General features: G+C 33.1%; 1 long non-coding RNA gene and 1 pseudogene across 1 annotated transcript; both read right to left on the reverse strand.

The window, feature by feature from the left end:
• Positions 1-1,110: 1,110 nt before the first annotated feature.
• On the reverse strand, positions 1,111-6,140 carry LOC110270274 (uncharacterized). The gene is made up of 4 exons (XR_002359626.2): positions 6,000-6,140; positions 5,653-5,786; positions 1,467-2,025; positions 1,111-1,331 (listed from the first exon to the last, which is right to left on the reverse strand). It is a non-coding gene; the product is annotated as an uncharacterized LOC110270274 (long non-coding RNA).
• A 609-nt stretch (positions 6,141-6,749) lies between these two features.
• LOC148572196 (uncharacterized) lies at positions 6,750-7,938 on the reverse strand (annotated as a pseudogene).
• Positions 7,939-14,934: the final 6,996 nt, after the last annotated feature.

The following is a 14,934-nucleotide window of genomic DNA, read 5'->3' on the forward strand; positions in this document are numbered from 1 at the left end:
AAACAACAAAGAAAATGATCGAATGAATTTAGCCAAAACAAAGGTAGAGATTACCAACATACCCAATATCAAGCAGGCAAGCAGAAGTAACCCAGCAAGACTGAAACGATGTTTGTGGGAGGCTGGGCAAGTAACTATACTAAAAGAACCACCAATCTCATGGAAAAAATGATGGAAAGGACCGGGAACAAAACAAAATCAGATTGCTTGGCCGATGATAACCACAACAAAAGCTTTAACATGCAAAAAAAATAGTTAACCAACTCGCCTCTTGCTAAAATATATCCAGCATGGTAGCAAATGAGCTAGAATGGCTAACGGATGAAGAAACCAATTTGAAGCGAGAAGGAATTGGATAGTTCTCTTTTTTTAGTTAAAGGGAATGGGAGAGGATAACAGCAAAGTCAAAGTAGTAGATGCATTAATTGAATGGAAACAATTGTTAAGATGTATAGGTAATAAAATTAATTTAAGTGTTGAAGAGATCAGAATGGTGTATGGTGTATAGTGTTATATATATATATATATATATATAATAGTAATATACTAAAATAGTAATAGTAATATAGCCAAGTAATAGTAGGAGTTATTTGGAAATAAAATATATAGTATATAGTATATGTATATATGTATACATACATATATATGTATAGAAAATAGAGAATAGTATAAAAAAGTATATCACGATTATAATATTAGCTTCGTTGTAATGTATGTTAATGTAAGTTATAAATTATGATTTATCAATTAACAATATCAACATCAATTATCAATGAATATCAATCAATGTATCCTCAAGCCACGTAAGCTGATTTAATAATGAAATCAGGAGCGTACATTATTCGTATTATTAAATATATTTCTACAATTTCCACAATGATTTATATGAATACTATTATCCATGCATATTAATTTATGATTATAAGCATCGAGATGGTTGACGTAATATAGGTGCACATGAAACTAATACGATACTTACGATACTAATTTATATAGCACAGTGTATTATAATTATAAATAATATAATATAATATATATTAGAAAGATTAGATACATATATAAGAAATTATAAAACACAAAGCATAGTTATCCATAAGCCTGATTGGAACGACAAAGGTTTAAAATGCACTGGCCCACACGTCCGGGGATAAATTAACAAAAGAAAAGAAACAAAATAGGATCAACGACATGCCAAAGCACGAATGAAGAAACAGTGAAGAGTTGAGTTTAAACTTGAAAGTTGGATTAGGAATGAGTAGGAGCATCCTCGGTCGCAAGGCAACATCGAAAACAAATCTAACGACAAATCCACTTGGAGAAGCCGCCAGCATCTGTAGCCAAAAATATTATCAGAAACTTCTAATGCTTAGATACCCATTGAACCGATTTAAGAAAAAAAATAAAAAATTTATGGAAGAGAGAAAACCCCAACACCATTGGTTAATATTAAAAAATTTGGCCGTTACCTCCTACAAGGGGCGGACTAAGCGATTGCCTCTGCGAACTGAGGTCAACTTGTCCCACCAGATTAGCTTATGAAAAAGTCGAGGCAAAATACACAGGACAACCTAGGCTGTTGGTTGAATATTGTGGACTACCGAAGGCGTTGCCACGAACAGGAGAAGTTGGAGGAGTGTATTCAATGGAAAATGGAGGTATGACGTTGCCCGTATGGATCACATCACAAGACAGGACGCCTGCTCGGTGAAGATTAACCCTACTGACTGCTGGAGCAGTGAAGCTACTTCGAGAATGTGACTTTGGATACACAATGCGAGATCCGTCAAAGTTCCTTATAGAGGTGCATAGGGTGCCATCACCTTCATAATAGGCACGCATCCAAGCCCCATGTTTTATGTTGTACGCGGCAACTATGAAATGAAATCCCTTGAAAAAAAATGCATTGTTACCAACCTTGTCTAACATGACGCGTAACTCATTCCCATGGTTGTCCTTAAACATCATGAAATCACCGAGTTCATGACGAAAAGCGCGTTAAAACAGATCGGGGACTGAAACTCGTCTCTGAAAAACATATAGAGAGAGGAGAGACAAACTTAAAAAAAACTTTATATATATGTATATATATGTCAAACACCGACATTGGCATAAGAAAAAAATTAGAATAGCTAAGTATACGTACGTGCATGAAGACCTCTTGGGTTTCTGGCAGTCTCCCCATATATAAATATATAAATAAATATAAATATACAAATATGTAAATATATATTTCTATTATCCAGAACTTTTCAACTCATGTATATGGAGACAATATATTAAATATACTAAATATGTTATATGTTAATATGTTAAATATTTCTATAATAAAAAACTTTTCAACTCATATATATGGACACAATATATATCATGTAAATAATGTGCTATATACATAGATAAATTTGAATATAAATGTATGTGATAGATTAAAAGAACCGATGAAAATATGGCATGCAGCCATTTAGCCAAAGGAAAAAAGGATGGAGGTGTGAGTGCCATAAAAGATAACGTTTCAGATGATTATTTTTATGTTAGAATTAGAGTATATTAAATAGATAGAATATATGAATAAGTGAGGTTTTGAGGCAAAAGGAAACGTACGGCCACGAGATCCAATGTAAGGAATAGAAGCCTATAAAAATCAGGATTGGGATCACCATTGTCGCTTGGGTCAGCAGATGGACAAAGACACATACTTCACAAAAAGATCAACAATATAAGATGCTATGTACAGACAAGAATCTCTCATATTGGGTAAGATTGTCTACAGAAAACGCTACAAAAGGAACATATAGGTATGTGTGTCTGAATATAAATAGAAAGCAAGATGCATATTGCTCACTTACCCATGGTCCATCAAACCGTAAATAAACTTTTACAACGTTTCAGATAGTGACCGCATGGCTAATAAAAAACCAAAGTCCAGGGAAACAGCGGAATGGTGGAGAGTGGTTGGGAAGGTGTGGAATGTGGTGGATTGAGTTATTGATGTAGGGTAGACCGAGAATATATATATATGTGTGTGTGTGTGTGTGTGTGTGTGTGTGTGTGTGTGTGAGATATGCTTATGGATATGGGCAGGGTTATGAAAGACCTATTCACATATTTATATTTATTTATAATTTATTTATATTTTATATTTTATAATAAAGAGTAAGCGGTGCCTAAAAAGATATTAATGTTATATTAATAATATTAATAATAATAATAAAATCATTGTTGTAATTGATTAAAGAGTGAGAGATAAAATAAAAAATTCATAAACAATAATTGGAGAATACAATAATAATGACAATTATATTATGTAACCAACGAAGAAATCAATTGAGTAAATCCAGTAATAATTAATGTTATTCTTATAGCATACAGGGAATCGAGACCCTGGTGAGGTATATTATTTGGGCCACCCTCGCCTGGATAGCAAAGAAGACCCCTGATTAGATAGCCTAAATTAAAATATTTATGATAAAAAGTAATCCGTGCCTATCAAAAATAAATGTTATAGTATAAATAATAATAATAATTGTTGTTGTAATTGTTCAAAATATGTGAGAGATAAAAATAATGATTTAAAAAAAATATTTGAATAATACAATAATAATGACAATTATATTATCTAACCACTGAATAAACCAATTGCGCAGATGGTGTCATAGTTATTGGTATTGTTATAACATATAGGGAATCGAAGCCGTGGTCAGGTATATTGTTTGGGCCACCCTGACCCGAATACCAAAGAAGAGATTGGATTAGATAGCTTAAAGGATTGACATGAATAAATATTGAAGATATAATAACAAAAATACTTCCTAAGTGACGTGACTAATAGAAATGTGAACACTGGGATTATATTTATGAGAATAAATTGGGTAAGGTAAATTAAACACTGAAGTAATTGATAGTGGGACATATTAACCGACTAAAATGACAAAGCAAAGTTATTAGAATTTGACCTAGTGACCAAAAAAATATTAAGCTGATGCTGTTCAAGGATCTAAGGAACCAAGTGGTGGTCATTAATAAAATTTGGGCCCCCCGAAGCACAATGCATAGAATCTCAGTTGATGTGATGATCAAACGGCTTAGCAGATAACCCAGCTCGAATATTTAGCATGTAATACAACGATCAATAATCATGATAATGACGATAATATAATACGTATATAATATAATATATACTGTATAGTCTAATGACAATGATATATCCTAAAAAAAGAGGTCAAATTTATAAGAAAAGCAAAAAAAGAATTCATCTCGATGGTGCATAATTAATTACGGAGACTATACGAAGCACTTTATACGCAGTCCTTAACCAAAGTGAAAAAAAATTGAAGAAGAAAAAGTTCCCGCCTCTCGAAGAAAGCCCGATGAAAATGAATAGTAGACAGGTAATCAATAAATGCAACTCATTGGTTGAAATTAGTCAGCAAACAAGTAGGGTGAAGTCTAAAAATAACAGTGATAATTACTTAGTTTAATTACTCCATACATAAGTATGACTGAAAGAAGATAGAGTACCATTAAATGAAATTCACAGTAAATTTTGAAGCAAGGATATAAACTGAAGTTCAATTACTCCAAGTAGAAAAATGTCTTGTCACCAGAGAGTCACAGGGGTTGAACAGGACGAATGAGAAAGACTGGAACACAACTAAAGTAATTAATTGCATTGATTCACTAAGAAGAATGAAATGGAGGGTAAGAAAAGCTGAATGGGGAAGTCCGGGGGATATACGATACATGGAGGGATACATGGGAACCAAGCAAAAAAGAAACCGGAACGTTATAGTAAAAAATGAACACTGCGAAAGATTTCAAAAGTGTATATGTATATGTATGTGCAATCTAAATGCTGGTCTAATAGATAGGCATGGCAGTAGATCACACAAGAATTAATTTGACAGACAAAAATTAGGGGAAGCACAATTAAAGGCGTTGCTTGATTGTATCTAATTGGTTGTTTACCAATTTAATGATCATCACTAAACTTGAATAGAAAAAGTTGGGTAGCCAAGGTTAGATTAGCGAGGGACAACAACATATTAAAAGGAATGGCTTGATAAGACTTAATATCTTGTTTACCAATTTAAATATCATCAGTAATCCTTAATAGCTAAAGTTAGTCACCCAAAATCAAAGTAGCAGGGCATAGCAGCGGCGCACATTAAAATAAATTTTGCATATAAATACTAAACAACGAAATATGTTTGTGCAATCTAAATGCTGGTCTAACATATAGGCATGGCCGTAGAAAACACAAGAATTAATTTGGCAGACAAAAATTAGGGGAGCACGATTAAAGGCGTTGCTTTATTGCATCTAATCGGTTGTTATTCAGCGTAGAGATCATCGCTAAACTTGAACAGCAAAAGTTAGGTAGCTAGGGTTAGATTAGGGAGGATTGTAGCAGATTAAAAGACATGGCTTGATAAAATTTAATAGCTTCTTCACCAATTTAAAGATCATCAGTAATCCTTAATAGCTAAAGTTAATCACACAAAATCAGATTAGCAAAGAATAACAACATCGCACATTAAAATGTATTCTGCATATAAATACTAAACAACGAAATAGACGAAAACAGTGAGGATGACTATTATTTGAAGGTATTATTACTATTACCATTATAACCAAAAAGAACAAATGAAAAATTACCTGCGCAGGGAGGAGTCCAAAGTCAACCAAAAATGTGCCAACAAATCGTATATCCTCGAAATTCCTGAAATGTACCTTGCCGCATAAATGTCGGAGCTGCAGCGGACCACAGGTAGCTCAAAAGCCAAGGGTGTCTAAACTTGTGGTCAAAGAAATTATTCAGATTCAACGAATGGGATCGTCTTGGAAAAGTTAATACAAAACAATGTTACATACATAAGGTTGGAGGACGCACTTTATGGTACATCATAGCATGATAAGCATCTGAGGAGGTTTTATTTGTGAAATCATTGTGATAAAAAAAACATAAAGTACATAACAAAAAGAATAGATGAATAACGAATTACCGAGGTAATATGGAACAGATAGCGTGCTGGACATGGTGAGGAGCAAGATCCACAATAACGGCTAAAAGAAGGACCGGCAAAACGATCCCTCACATGCCTTGCTGTGCCCGCCTAAGTGAAGGGAGTGACGGCGGAATCAAGGGTTTGGAGGGGAAAGAAGGATGGATGCACGAGGATAAGGTCAAAACATCACAGTGGGCCAATGCTCACCTAATCCATAGTTACAAAGAGAACAGATTGGGCCCATGTCAGGATAAAAGGCCGGCAATGCTTGAAAATAAAATGATGCATGAATTAATATCTTCCTAATAGAATGGCCAGAACAAAATGCTAGTCCAAAGCAACATAGCCCGGCTGGGACTAAAATATGATAAGTTGCAAAGAGAGGAAAAAATGAACCGCAACACAAGCTGCCTGGCCAAACCAGCCATTTTCGTTATCACCAAATCCAGATTCGGCCTCACTAATATAAACTACACAATACATTACATAATAATCGCGGGATATACAGTGGGGTTTATAAAATATAAATAACACATTAAACATTGATAGATCCAAAGACATGGAGATGAAGATCAGAATCATAGCGAACTAATCAGCCCCCGAGGATAGCATGCAATCAAATCAGGGGCCACAATTAAATATTACAAATGGGAAACCATTAATTTGTTCACAAAGTGCATACAGAAATCTTAACAAAGCAAAGCGCAAAATACAACGCGGAAACAACAACACGTTATTCAGCAATATTCAGACTTCTAGAGAAAACCCCATGCACCCCTTGATGCAAACAACTCCAGGCCTTGTCACGCGCCCAATGAACCTCGCAACGCCGTCAGTCAGACCAATAGAGTGGAACTGGGCCTCCGAAATGACCGCATCAAGCGACAACTGAACAGTGTCGAAATCACAGATAGAATGGCTGATCCGGAGGAGGTCGCGACCAAACTTAACAGACGGTGTTTCGGTAAGGTTAGGATCGCCAATAAAGAGATGCCAACCCCACTCCATTGTGCCTACAGGTCCAAGGTTGATGGTCATCACATGTACTCCGAACCTTAAAGCGGACTGCTCATAGGTAACGAAATCCACATGATCGTGGTGGGAAATCAACGTGGGATGATCAACACATGCGGTTGCGTTTATTTCTATCTCATCCCACGCAGACTCCACCGTTGCGTACTGAACCATAGAGACCGGTTTCTTCCTTAATCTACCTTCACTATTGACCCAAAACACACAGTTGTTGGCCACGGCATACCCACTGCTTAGTCTATCAATCATTGGCGGGGTCCGCGCAACGGGACTCCACTAACCCGCACTCGAGAGATACATCTGCATGTCGTAACCAGGAGTTGTCAAGTGATGCTTCGTGAGGCTGAGAATCTTGTAATCATCACAACCCACCATGCTGAGAAAGGCATAAGCAGACCATTCATCACGGTGGTTGAAGTGGTAACCGTCAGACCCCGGATCAGGAATAACAGACCTCTAGGAACCGAACGAGTTCCAAGTGATCAATGAACTCGAACGACCATCCATTGAGTATCTTGCACATACCTTGGCAGCGTCTGTACCCACCATGGAAAACCACGTCCAGTCAAGAGGAGCAGCAATCGGAACGGCGACATGAGTTTCAAGCACGAACATAGAAAGTCGCCCACAGTCAGCCTCTTTTAGGGGGTTGTCCAAGTGAAGAACCACCGCCTTCCCCCCCCCCGGCCGATTTGAAATGAGTTACCATATTATCCGTCCGGTTCAATATATTGTACTAATCACGCGACATACACCTCCCTCTTCCTATGATTTTTCCGTCAGAACGAAGAAATATCTTCAAAATCAGATCCGTTGGCAGTGCAGAGATGTTCAAATTGACTTCATCCCTGCAATGTCCACCGCGGAAGGCATGATCAGCCTCCTTAACTGTTGCTCGGGACATTCCAAATCGGTGCTGAGATTCTATGCTAGCGAGGAATGAGGAAATGCTCTGTAAACAGGATAATGATTTCGTTAGTTGGTGTGATTTTCTACACCGTGGGTGTTGCTCTCCTTAAATGCAGAAACAAATGCATAAACAATAGATAATATATAAATAAAAAATCAGCAAATACATAAATAAATTAATGAATAAATAAATAATTAATAAATAGATGCATAAAGACATAGTTATACAGTACAGATAGGTAGCTTAATACATAGATACATACATAGATTAATACATTCAAAGACAATAGAAAATAAATACCAGTATAAATATAAATAAATACATAAAGATATGTAATAGCTAATAATATAACATGTAATAGACATGTAATACCCAATACATTAATGGATATACATTATACATTAGTAGATAAATTTTATTGTGCTTCATAGTTTATTAGTTTGCTAACAAATAAAAAATTGTATAAACTCTTCGACACTTACTAATGGATACCATGAGAGCAAGAATATGGACAACAACTAAGAAATGGACTGATGTCGGCAATAAATGGCAGCAGCAAAAATCATTGAATTGTCAACACTCAAAAGGATGAATTGGGTAGATGGATTCATGAAATTTAAGACCGGTAAAATACCGGAGTTGAAAATTGAGAATGAAATACGGACGTTGAAAAAAAGAATTCACTAACCTAACATGAGCGGGAGTTGTGACACGTGTCCTGTTAAAATCGGAAATTAGAATATTAATTTAGGATACCATTATATATATATATATACACACACATATATAAATAAGGAAAGAAAGCAACCCGAATGTGGTTTACATGCTTTCTATATATATATATATAGGCAAGTAGTATAGATATTAATTTAGTATTTACATGTGTAGATAATTGGTGGCAAGCTATGGTGATGACAGGTGCCAGGAGGTATAGGTAGGGGACAAATTGTTCAGGGTTTTAGAGAGATTGCAGGAAAAATTTATAGAATCACGTGAGAAGAGTTATAATTAGGTTGTATAACTAAATGTTATAATGAGTAATTAATTTTGGGTAATTAAGGGCCCAAGCCTTGGCCCTTTTTTCGTTGTTGGACAAAAACGTATTTTTTTTGTCATAGGCCAAAAAATATAGCATATATTAACATTATTTTTATTCAATATCCAAGAAACCCAAACATCACTCCAATTATAATTATTCACAGAAAAAATAAAATAGGACCTCGCTGCCTCTACTAATCCTTTCTAAGTTTGGGCTTTCATCCAATTAGCATAATCCATATGCAGAATTTAATGAATCATTTTAAATTAAAATAAAAATACTATAAAAGTGAATCAAATAATAAAGTTTGATTTGTTTTATATTTATTTGGATATCTAAAAACACCAAAATATATAATACGTCCACAAAAAATGATTCTTGTCTTATAAAATTGCAAATGATATATTTTATTAAATATTATATGAACACATTATTATGCACAGTATTATAAAAATATACTGTTGTTAAGATATAATATAAATGAAAAATCATGTATGTATGAATAAATACTAAATGTGTATGCTTAAACATTATCTTGATGAATTTGGTTACATAATTTAAATTATGAATATTAATTTATTTTTTATAAAATTTTGATTTATAAAAAAATTTATTTAAAAATATCTATACACTATACCCAACCAAAAATTTAAAGACAAAGAAGTTACTAAAAAATTGTAATAAAAAAATATTTATTGCTACCAAATGTTAACGTAGACAAAAAATTGTAATGATAGAGTAATAATTACAGTATTTATGTTTGTAGCCTAAAATTGTTATTATAGTACATGCTCGAATGGAGAAGTTTGGATATAGAATAATAAAAAATTCTTTTAGGCATATTTGAAATTAAAAGGCATATTCATACAAAATTTTTATGATATATTTAATAGAAGCTAATTTTGATCTGTATATAGTTGTTTTGCACGTGCAATTAATTACGTAGTACTACCGGAGGAAAAAACTAATTTTTAAAGTGATCACGTGAATGTCATTTAAAAGAACAGATGTGATTGCATGACTGTATACAATATTTTGCACTGTAGTTAGTTGAAAAGTAAACTAATGTTTAACAACAGAAATATATGAAAAATTAGAGATCACGAGCATTCCATTTTGAAAAACTACTCTAAAGAAAACAAAACACAATGGGTTCATCATGAACTGGCCTGAGTGGCTGAGACTAAGAACATGCTTGTAAATCCGTAATTCTATGATGAATTTTTATCTGAGAAGAGGAAATTTTAACAACTTACGTTGCACTTATTCATTAAGATTGCATGCTTTTGTAAATTGCCTTCTAATTGTGGCTAATTTTTTAAAAAGAAAATACGTTTCATGCTTAAAATTGACAAATTTAATTCACTTTTATTCCATTCGATACATTGATATGTTTGTTTAAGTGATATAAGTATTAGAAGGTTATGATGGCTTAGGAAGTTAGAGAAAAAATATGCAAATATGGATGATTCATGACAAAATAAATACTGTAAATTCTCCAACTGGTGCGTACGCTTCATCCTCAATCCGTGCGTACGCATCATAGGCGCATACGCATGACCCCTGGCATGTGACTCGCCTGAACGAACACTTTTTTGGCGATTTCAATCTCATTTTAGGTCCGAACAAAATAATTTCTGAAGCATTCGAAGCACGGATCAAGTAAGTTTTCATCCTGTTTTAGGGTTTTCGGGTGTGTTAATTTAACTTCCCTCTAATTTTAGTTTTTGATCCCGTTTTAGTTGAGTATTGTTTATATTATCAGCTCCTACCATCTAAGATTACCTGGTTTTTTTTGTTAGTGTATTGTTTTATTTTTTTACTATTTTTAGTTTAGGAACACGAGTTGAGTTTCCATTTTTCTTTAATACAATTTGAGGTTATTTATGTTTATTGTTGTTTATTTGAGTTGTTATTATTGCTATCTTATCTTGGTTAGTTGTAAATTTTATTTTTTCATTTTAGAGATGTGTGTTGGTTAGTTGTTGTTAGGTTTAGGGTCCACTGTCTACAAGTTGCAATGTTTATATATTGAGTCAACTGGGTCAAGGCAACTCCGACAACAGTATGCATTCTATTGTTGTAGAAGGTCAGCGAATGAGTTTCGTTAAAGTCGGTAGCAGGCTCCGATAAGAATATTTCCTCTTTCCATATCATTTTTCCAGTTGCCCAGAGGAGAGAACACGATGACATGTTCGAAGGCCTTAGACCGTACGCAAGAAGTATTTAGCAATCATTTGTTTTCACCAAAGTTTCCTTAGGTTTGTCGTTGACCTTGTTGTTAACATTCTTGCAAGTGTTAATACATGTAAATATCTTTCATAAAATAGTTTACTCCTATCTAGTTTGTTTTAATTTAAGTTTTGAAGTCACTCATTCTTAGATTAAGCTTATTTTTATAAAGGTGATAATTATAATGTTAGCTAGTTTTTCTTTTCTTAAGTATACAATATCTTTTATGATTGTTTTTATTAAAATAGTTGTAGTATATAGTAGTATAATGTATATGAACTACTTAATAAATTATTAAAAAATGAAAACAGTAGTTATTTTAATATTAGAAGAAAACAACGACAAACATGATACAGTGAGATTAACAAAATACTTATTCATTATGTACTATTTAATTTTAGTAGAGTTAGAAATTTTTAAAAAATTAGTTAAAATATGTATTTTAAATATTAATTATAAATGTTTGAGTATTTTTTTTATTTTTTATCTATATATGAACGGGTGAACCGGTTCAATCATTGACTTGTAGTTGGACTAGAGACTCAGTAACTTAATAATCCAAGTAGTTCAAACAGCAGTTCACTTCTAAAACTATGGTTATTATTAATTTATTGAAAAAATATTAACTTGATGTTATAACAATAAATAATAATTATGCTTAAATAGAGTACTAAACAAAATACTATATAAAAATTGTAAAAAACAGATATAAAAAAGAATAAATATATTTTTGATAACCTCACATTATTATTTAATAACATTTTTTAGCAAGTTATCCATGAAAAGGCGAAGATATTAAACATTTGGTATTCTTATTACAAATTTTTAAAAACATAAAATCTAAATGAATTATATAAAATGATTTTACCTATAAAAATGATCTAAAATAAATAGTAATTTATAAATATAAATTAATTAAAATAATAAACTGTATATGTTATGGTGAAATTATTAGAATATCAATTATTTATTATTATTAGTGGGAGGTTTGGTGTTGTCATAATGATGCATGTAGCATATATTCTGGGTTCAAGTAGATGAGATTAGGTCACAAAAAAAAAGTAGAGGAGATTAGGGTGGGTTACGGAAGAGTCGATGAGGACTTGATGAGCTTTCCAATTGCACGAATCACAGTGAAACTAAAAAAAGGACGGGTTAGCAGTGGTCCTAAGTGTTTTCAGTGAACATTATGTATATTTATTTTGAGATTGAAATGTGTTGGGAATGTAATCTATTACATATAATGATTACCTACCTAATGAATAAAGTTGAGGATTTTTAATTTTTTTAGTTACCGTGTCCAAAAAGTAACATCTTGTTATCATGCCCTTTGAATTAGTTTTTGATTCATTTATATTGGTTTTTTATTAAGAAAAAAAAAGAATTTGAAAAAAAATGAAAGCAAAGATCCTGTTTTCCTATTCAATTGAGTAGTAGTTGCATCATGTACCCAAATTACATTAAAAACTAGTAAAAATTACATGAGGTGTTCACTGTCTAGTATTTTTTGTATGACTTTACCACATAAAATATTAGCCAAATGTTTTTGCTGTAATTGCTTGAGAATTTTTGAGAGAAGTCATATTTATCGAAAAATAGAAAAGGCCAAAAAATCAATGCAAAGAGTTAAATATTACTCTAAAAAAATGAACATGATTTTAATGAAATGCAAGTAAAAATAAAAACTTTCATATATTTATTTTTTGTGTTATGATAACAACGTATTATATTATCATTGTTATTATTTGGAATGAGATTTGTTTTGTTATGATTTGGATCTCTATAGGCGGATCAACTTTAGGTTAATTTTTTTTTGTTTAATTCTAATTACCTTTTTGTTATTTAACTATAACTAAACTATACAAACATAAAAATACTAATCTATCTGTTTTTGTTTATATTATTTTACTTTTTATTATTATTTATAAATTTTATAATGTTATGTTTTTGTTTTTATGCCATTATCATTTAATACTTTTTTAATTTGAGAATTTAATAAATTTTCACGAGTTCAGTATTTATTTAAAATTTTTAAAATTTTAAAACTTTTCTTTAAAATTTATAAAATTATATTTTAATTTATTTGCTGATTCAATCGTATTTATAAGTAATATTTTGTTACTAATTTATATTTCATAGAGCATATTTTTAAATGTGGCTAAACAAACAACTAAAAAAAGTTGTTTTTACCATCTTTATGTGAGTAAAATTAGTTTAGGGTGAATGTGAAATCAGAGTCACGTGGATTTTGGTTGGGCCGGTGGGAGGGGGTGTTAAAGGATATATCCATAAATCATAAAATCCTTTCCTCATACTTTTCATAGTGGTGTCAACACTCTTCGTTTTTCCTGTATTCTTTGAAGATACATCCACAGTTGCATGTGTTAATGGTCATGACGACCGAAGCTGGTCGTTTTTCCTTCTATGCCGTTCGAAGAGGTCGTGTCCCAGGCATTTACAGGTCATGGGAGGAATGCGAGCATCAGGTGAACGGGTTCCGGAACAATGAACACCGTGGCTTCCATGATCTGTCGGAAGCCTTGGCTTGGCTGCGTAGTGCAGCATCTCCTCCCGCTCGTCGGCCAACACCACATGCTCAACCGGTGAGAAGAAGACCGTCAAGATTGTTAGAAGGTACTTTCTGTTCACTCCCTTCGAGTCAGAAAGTTTCTTCCGTCCTCATGGCAGTTGACAATTTGGACTTTGGAGATGGTAGTGGTGGCAGCAACCCTACTGGAGTGACTGGTGAGCAGGAATATCATTTATATTATTTTTAATCTTGAATAAGTATTTTTCTTGTAGCACTCCTGTAAAGGCAGAGTAATGGTGATGTTGTAGATGTGCATTATTCTGAAACAATAACTTGGTTTGGCTCGTACAGTTACGGATACAGGGACAGAAGATCATTTCGTGTATGTGGAAGACATGGAGTTGATGTTGATGTAGGCATGCTCATTTTTTAAAATTGGTTCTCCCCTTTTTGTTCCTCAGGAAATCAACATGAATGATGAGCGTGTGCTATTTGGATTCACGGTGGTTCTGCCTTATAATAGCAGAGGTATAGATCTTGTGGCTCATGGTCCTTTGTGCTATGAGAAACGTGTTGCTCGTCAAGAAGTTTCATTCACAATGCTTGATAAAATTCTTGGGGCTATTGGTTATTCCATTCATGATTACAACGATCGCATCTTGGGCCGCCTCAAAGAACGTTTGAATCAGTCGAGGGATGACGAAGTAGGTAGATTGAGTGAGAGAATCTATATACTAGAAAAAAGAAAATAAGAAACTTTCTGGACAAATTGAAATGTTTAGGGAGATGTTAGAGGAATAGGGTGCATGCCTGATCATGTAATGCATGGTTCGGATGGAGGTATGCCAGGCTTTGGAATTTCTATGTTAGTGTAATTTAGAACTAGTAATTTGGCTGTACTTGTTAATTTTTTCTTTCGGGCTAGACTACTTGGGTGGCTGGCAAATATCCGATTGAAACTGATATTATTGCTGCTATGTTGCTCATGATTTGTGTAATGGCTTAAATTTAATCTAGTCGTTAATGTTATGCCATTTTATTTTGGGGTTAGATACAGGTGTTAATATGACAATTTAAGTTGCTTCTAAACTGCACGAGTATCCAACTCCTTGCACAAGTAATATCTAAATTAATGGAACACAAGACAGTCTCTTAATTTTTGCCTAATAACAATTTATTCCATGTTAAC

This window comes from Arachis ipaensis, chromosome B3 (genome assembly GCF_059453495.1).
Source record: "Arachis ipaensis isolate K30076 ecotype BB chromosome B3, ASM5945349v1, whole genome shotgun sequence".
NCBI classification, from domain to species: domain Eukaryota; kingdom Viridiplantae; phylum Streptophyta; class Magnoliopsida; order Fabales; family Fabaceae; genus Arachis; species Arachis ipaensis.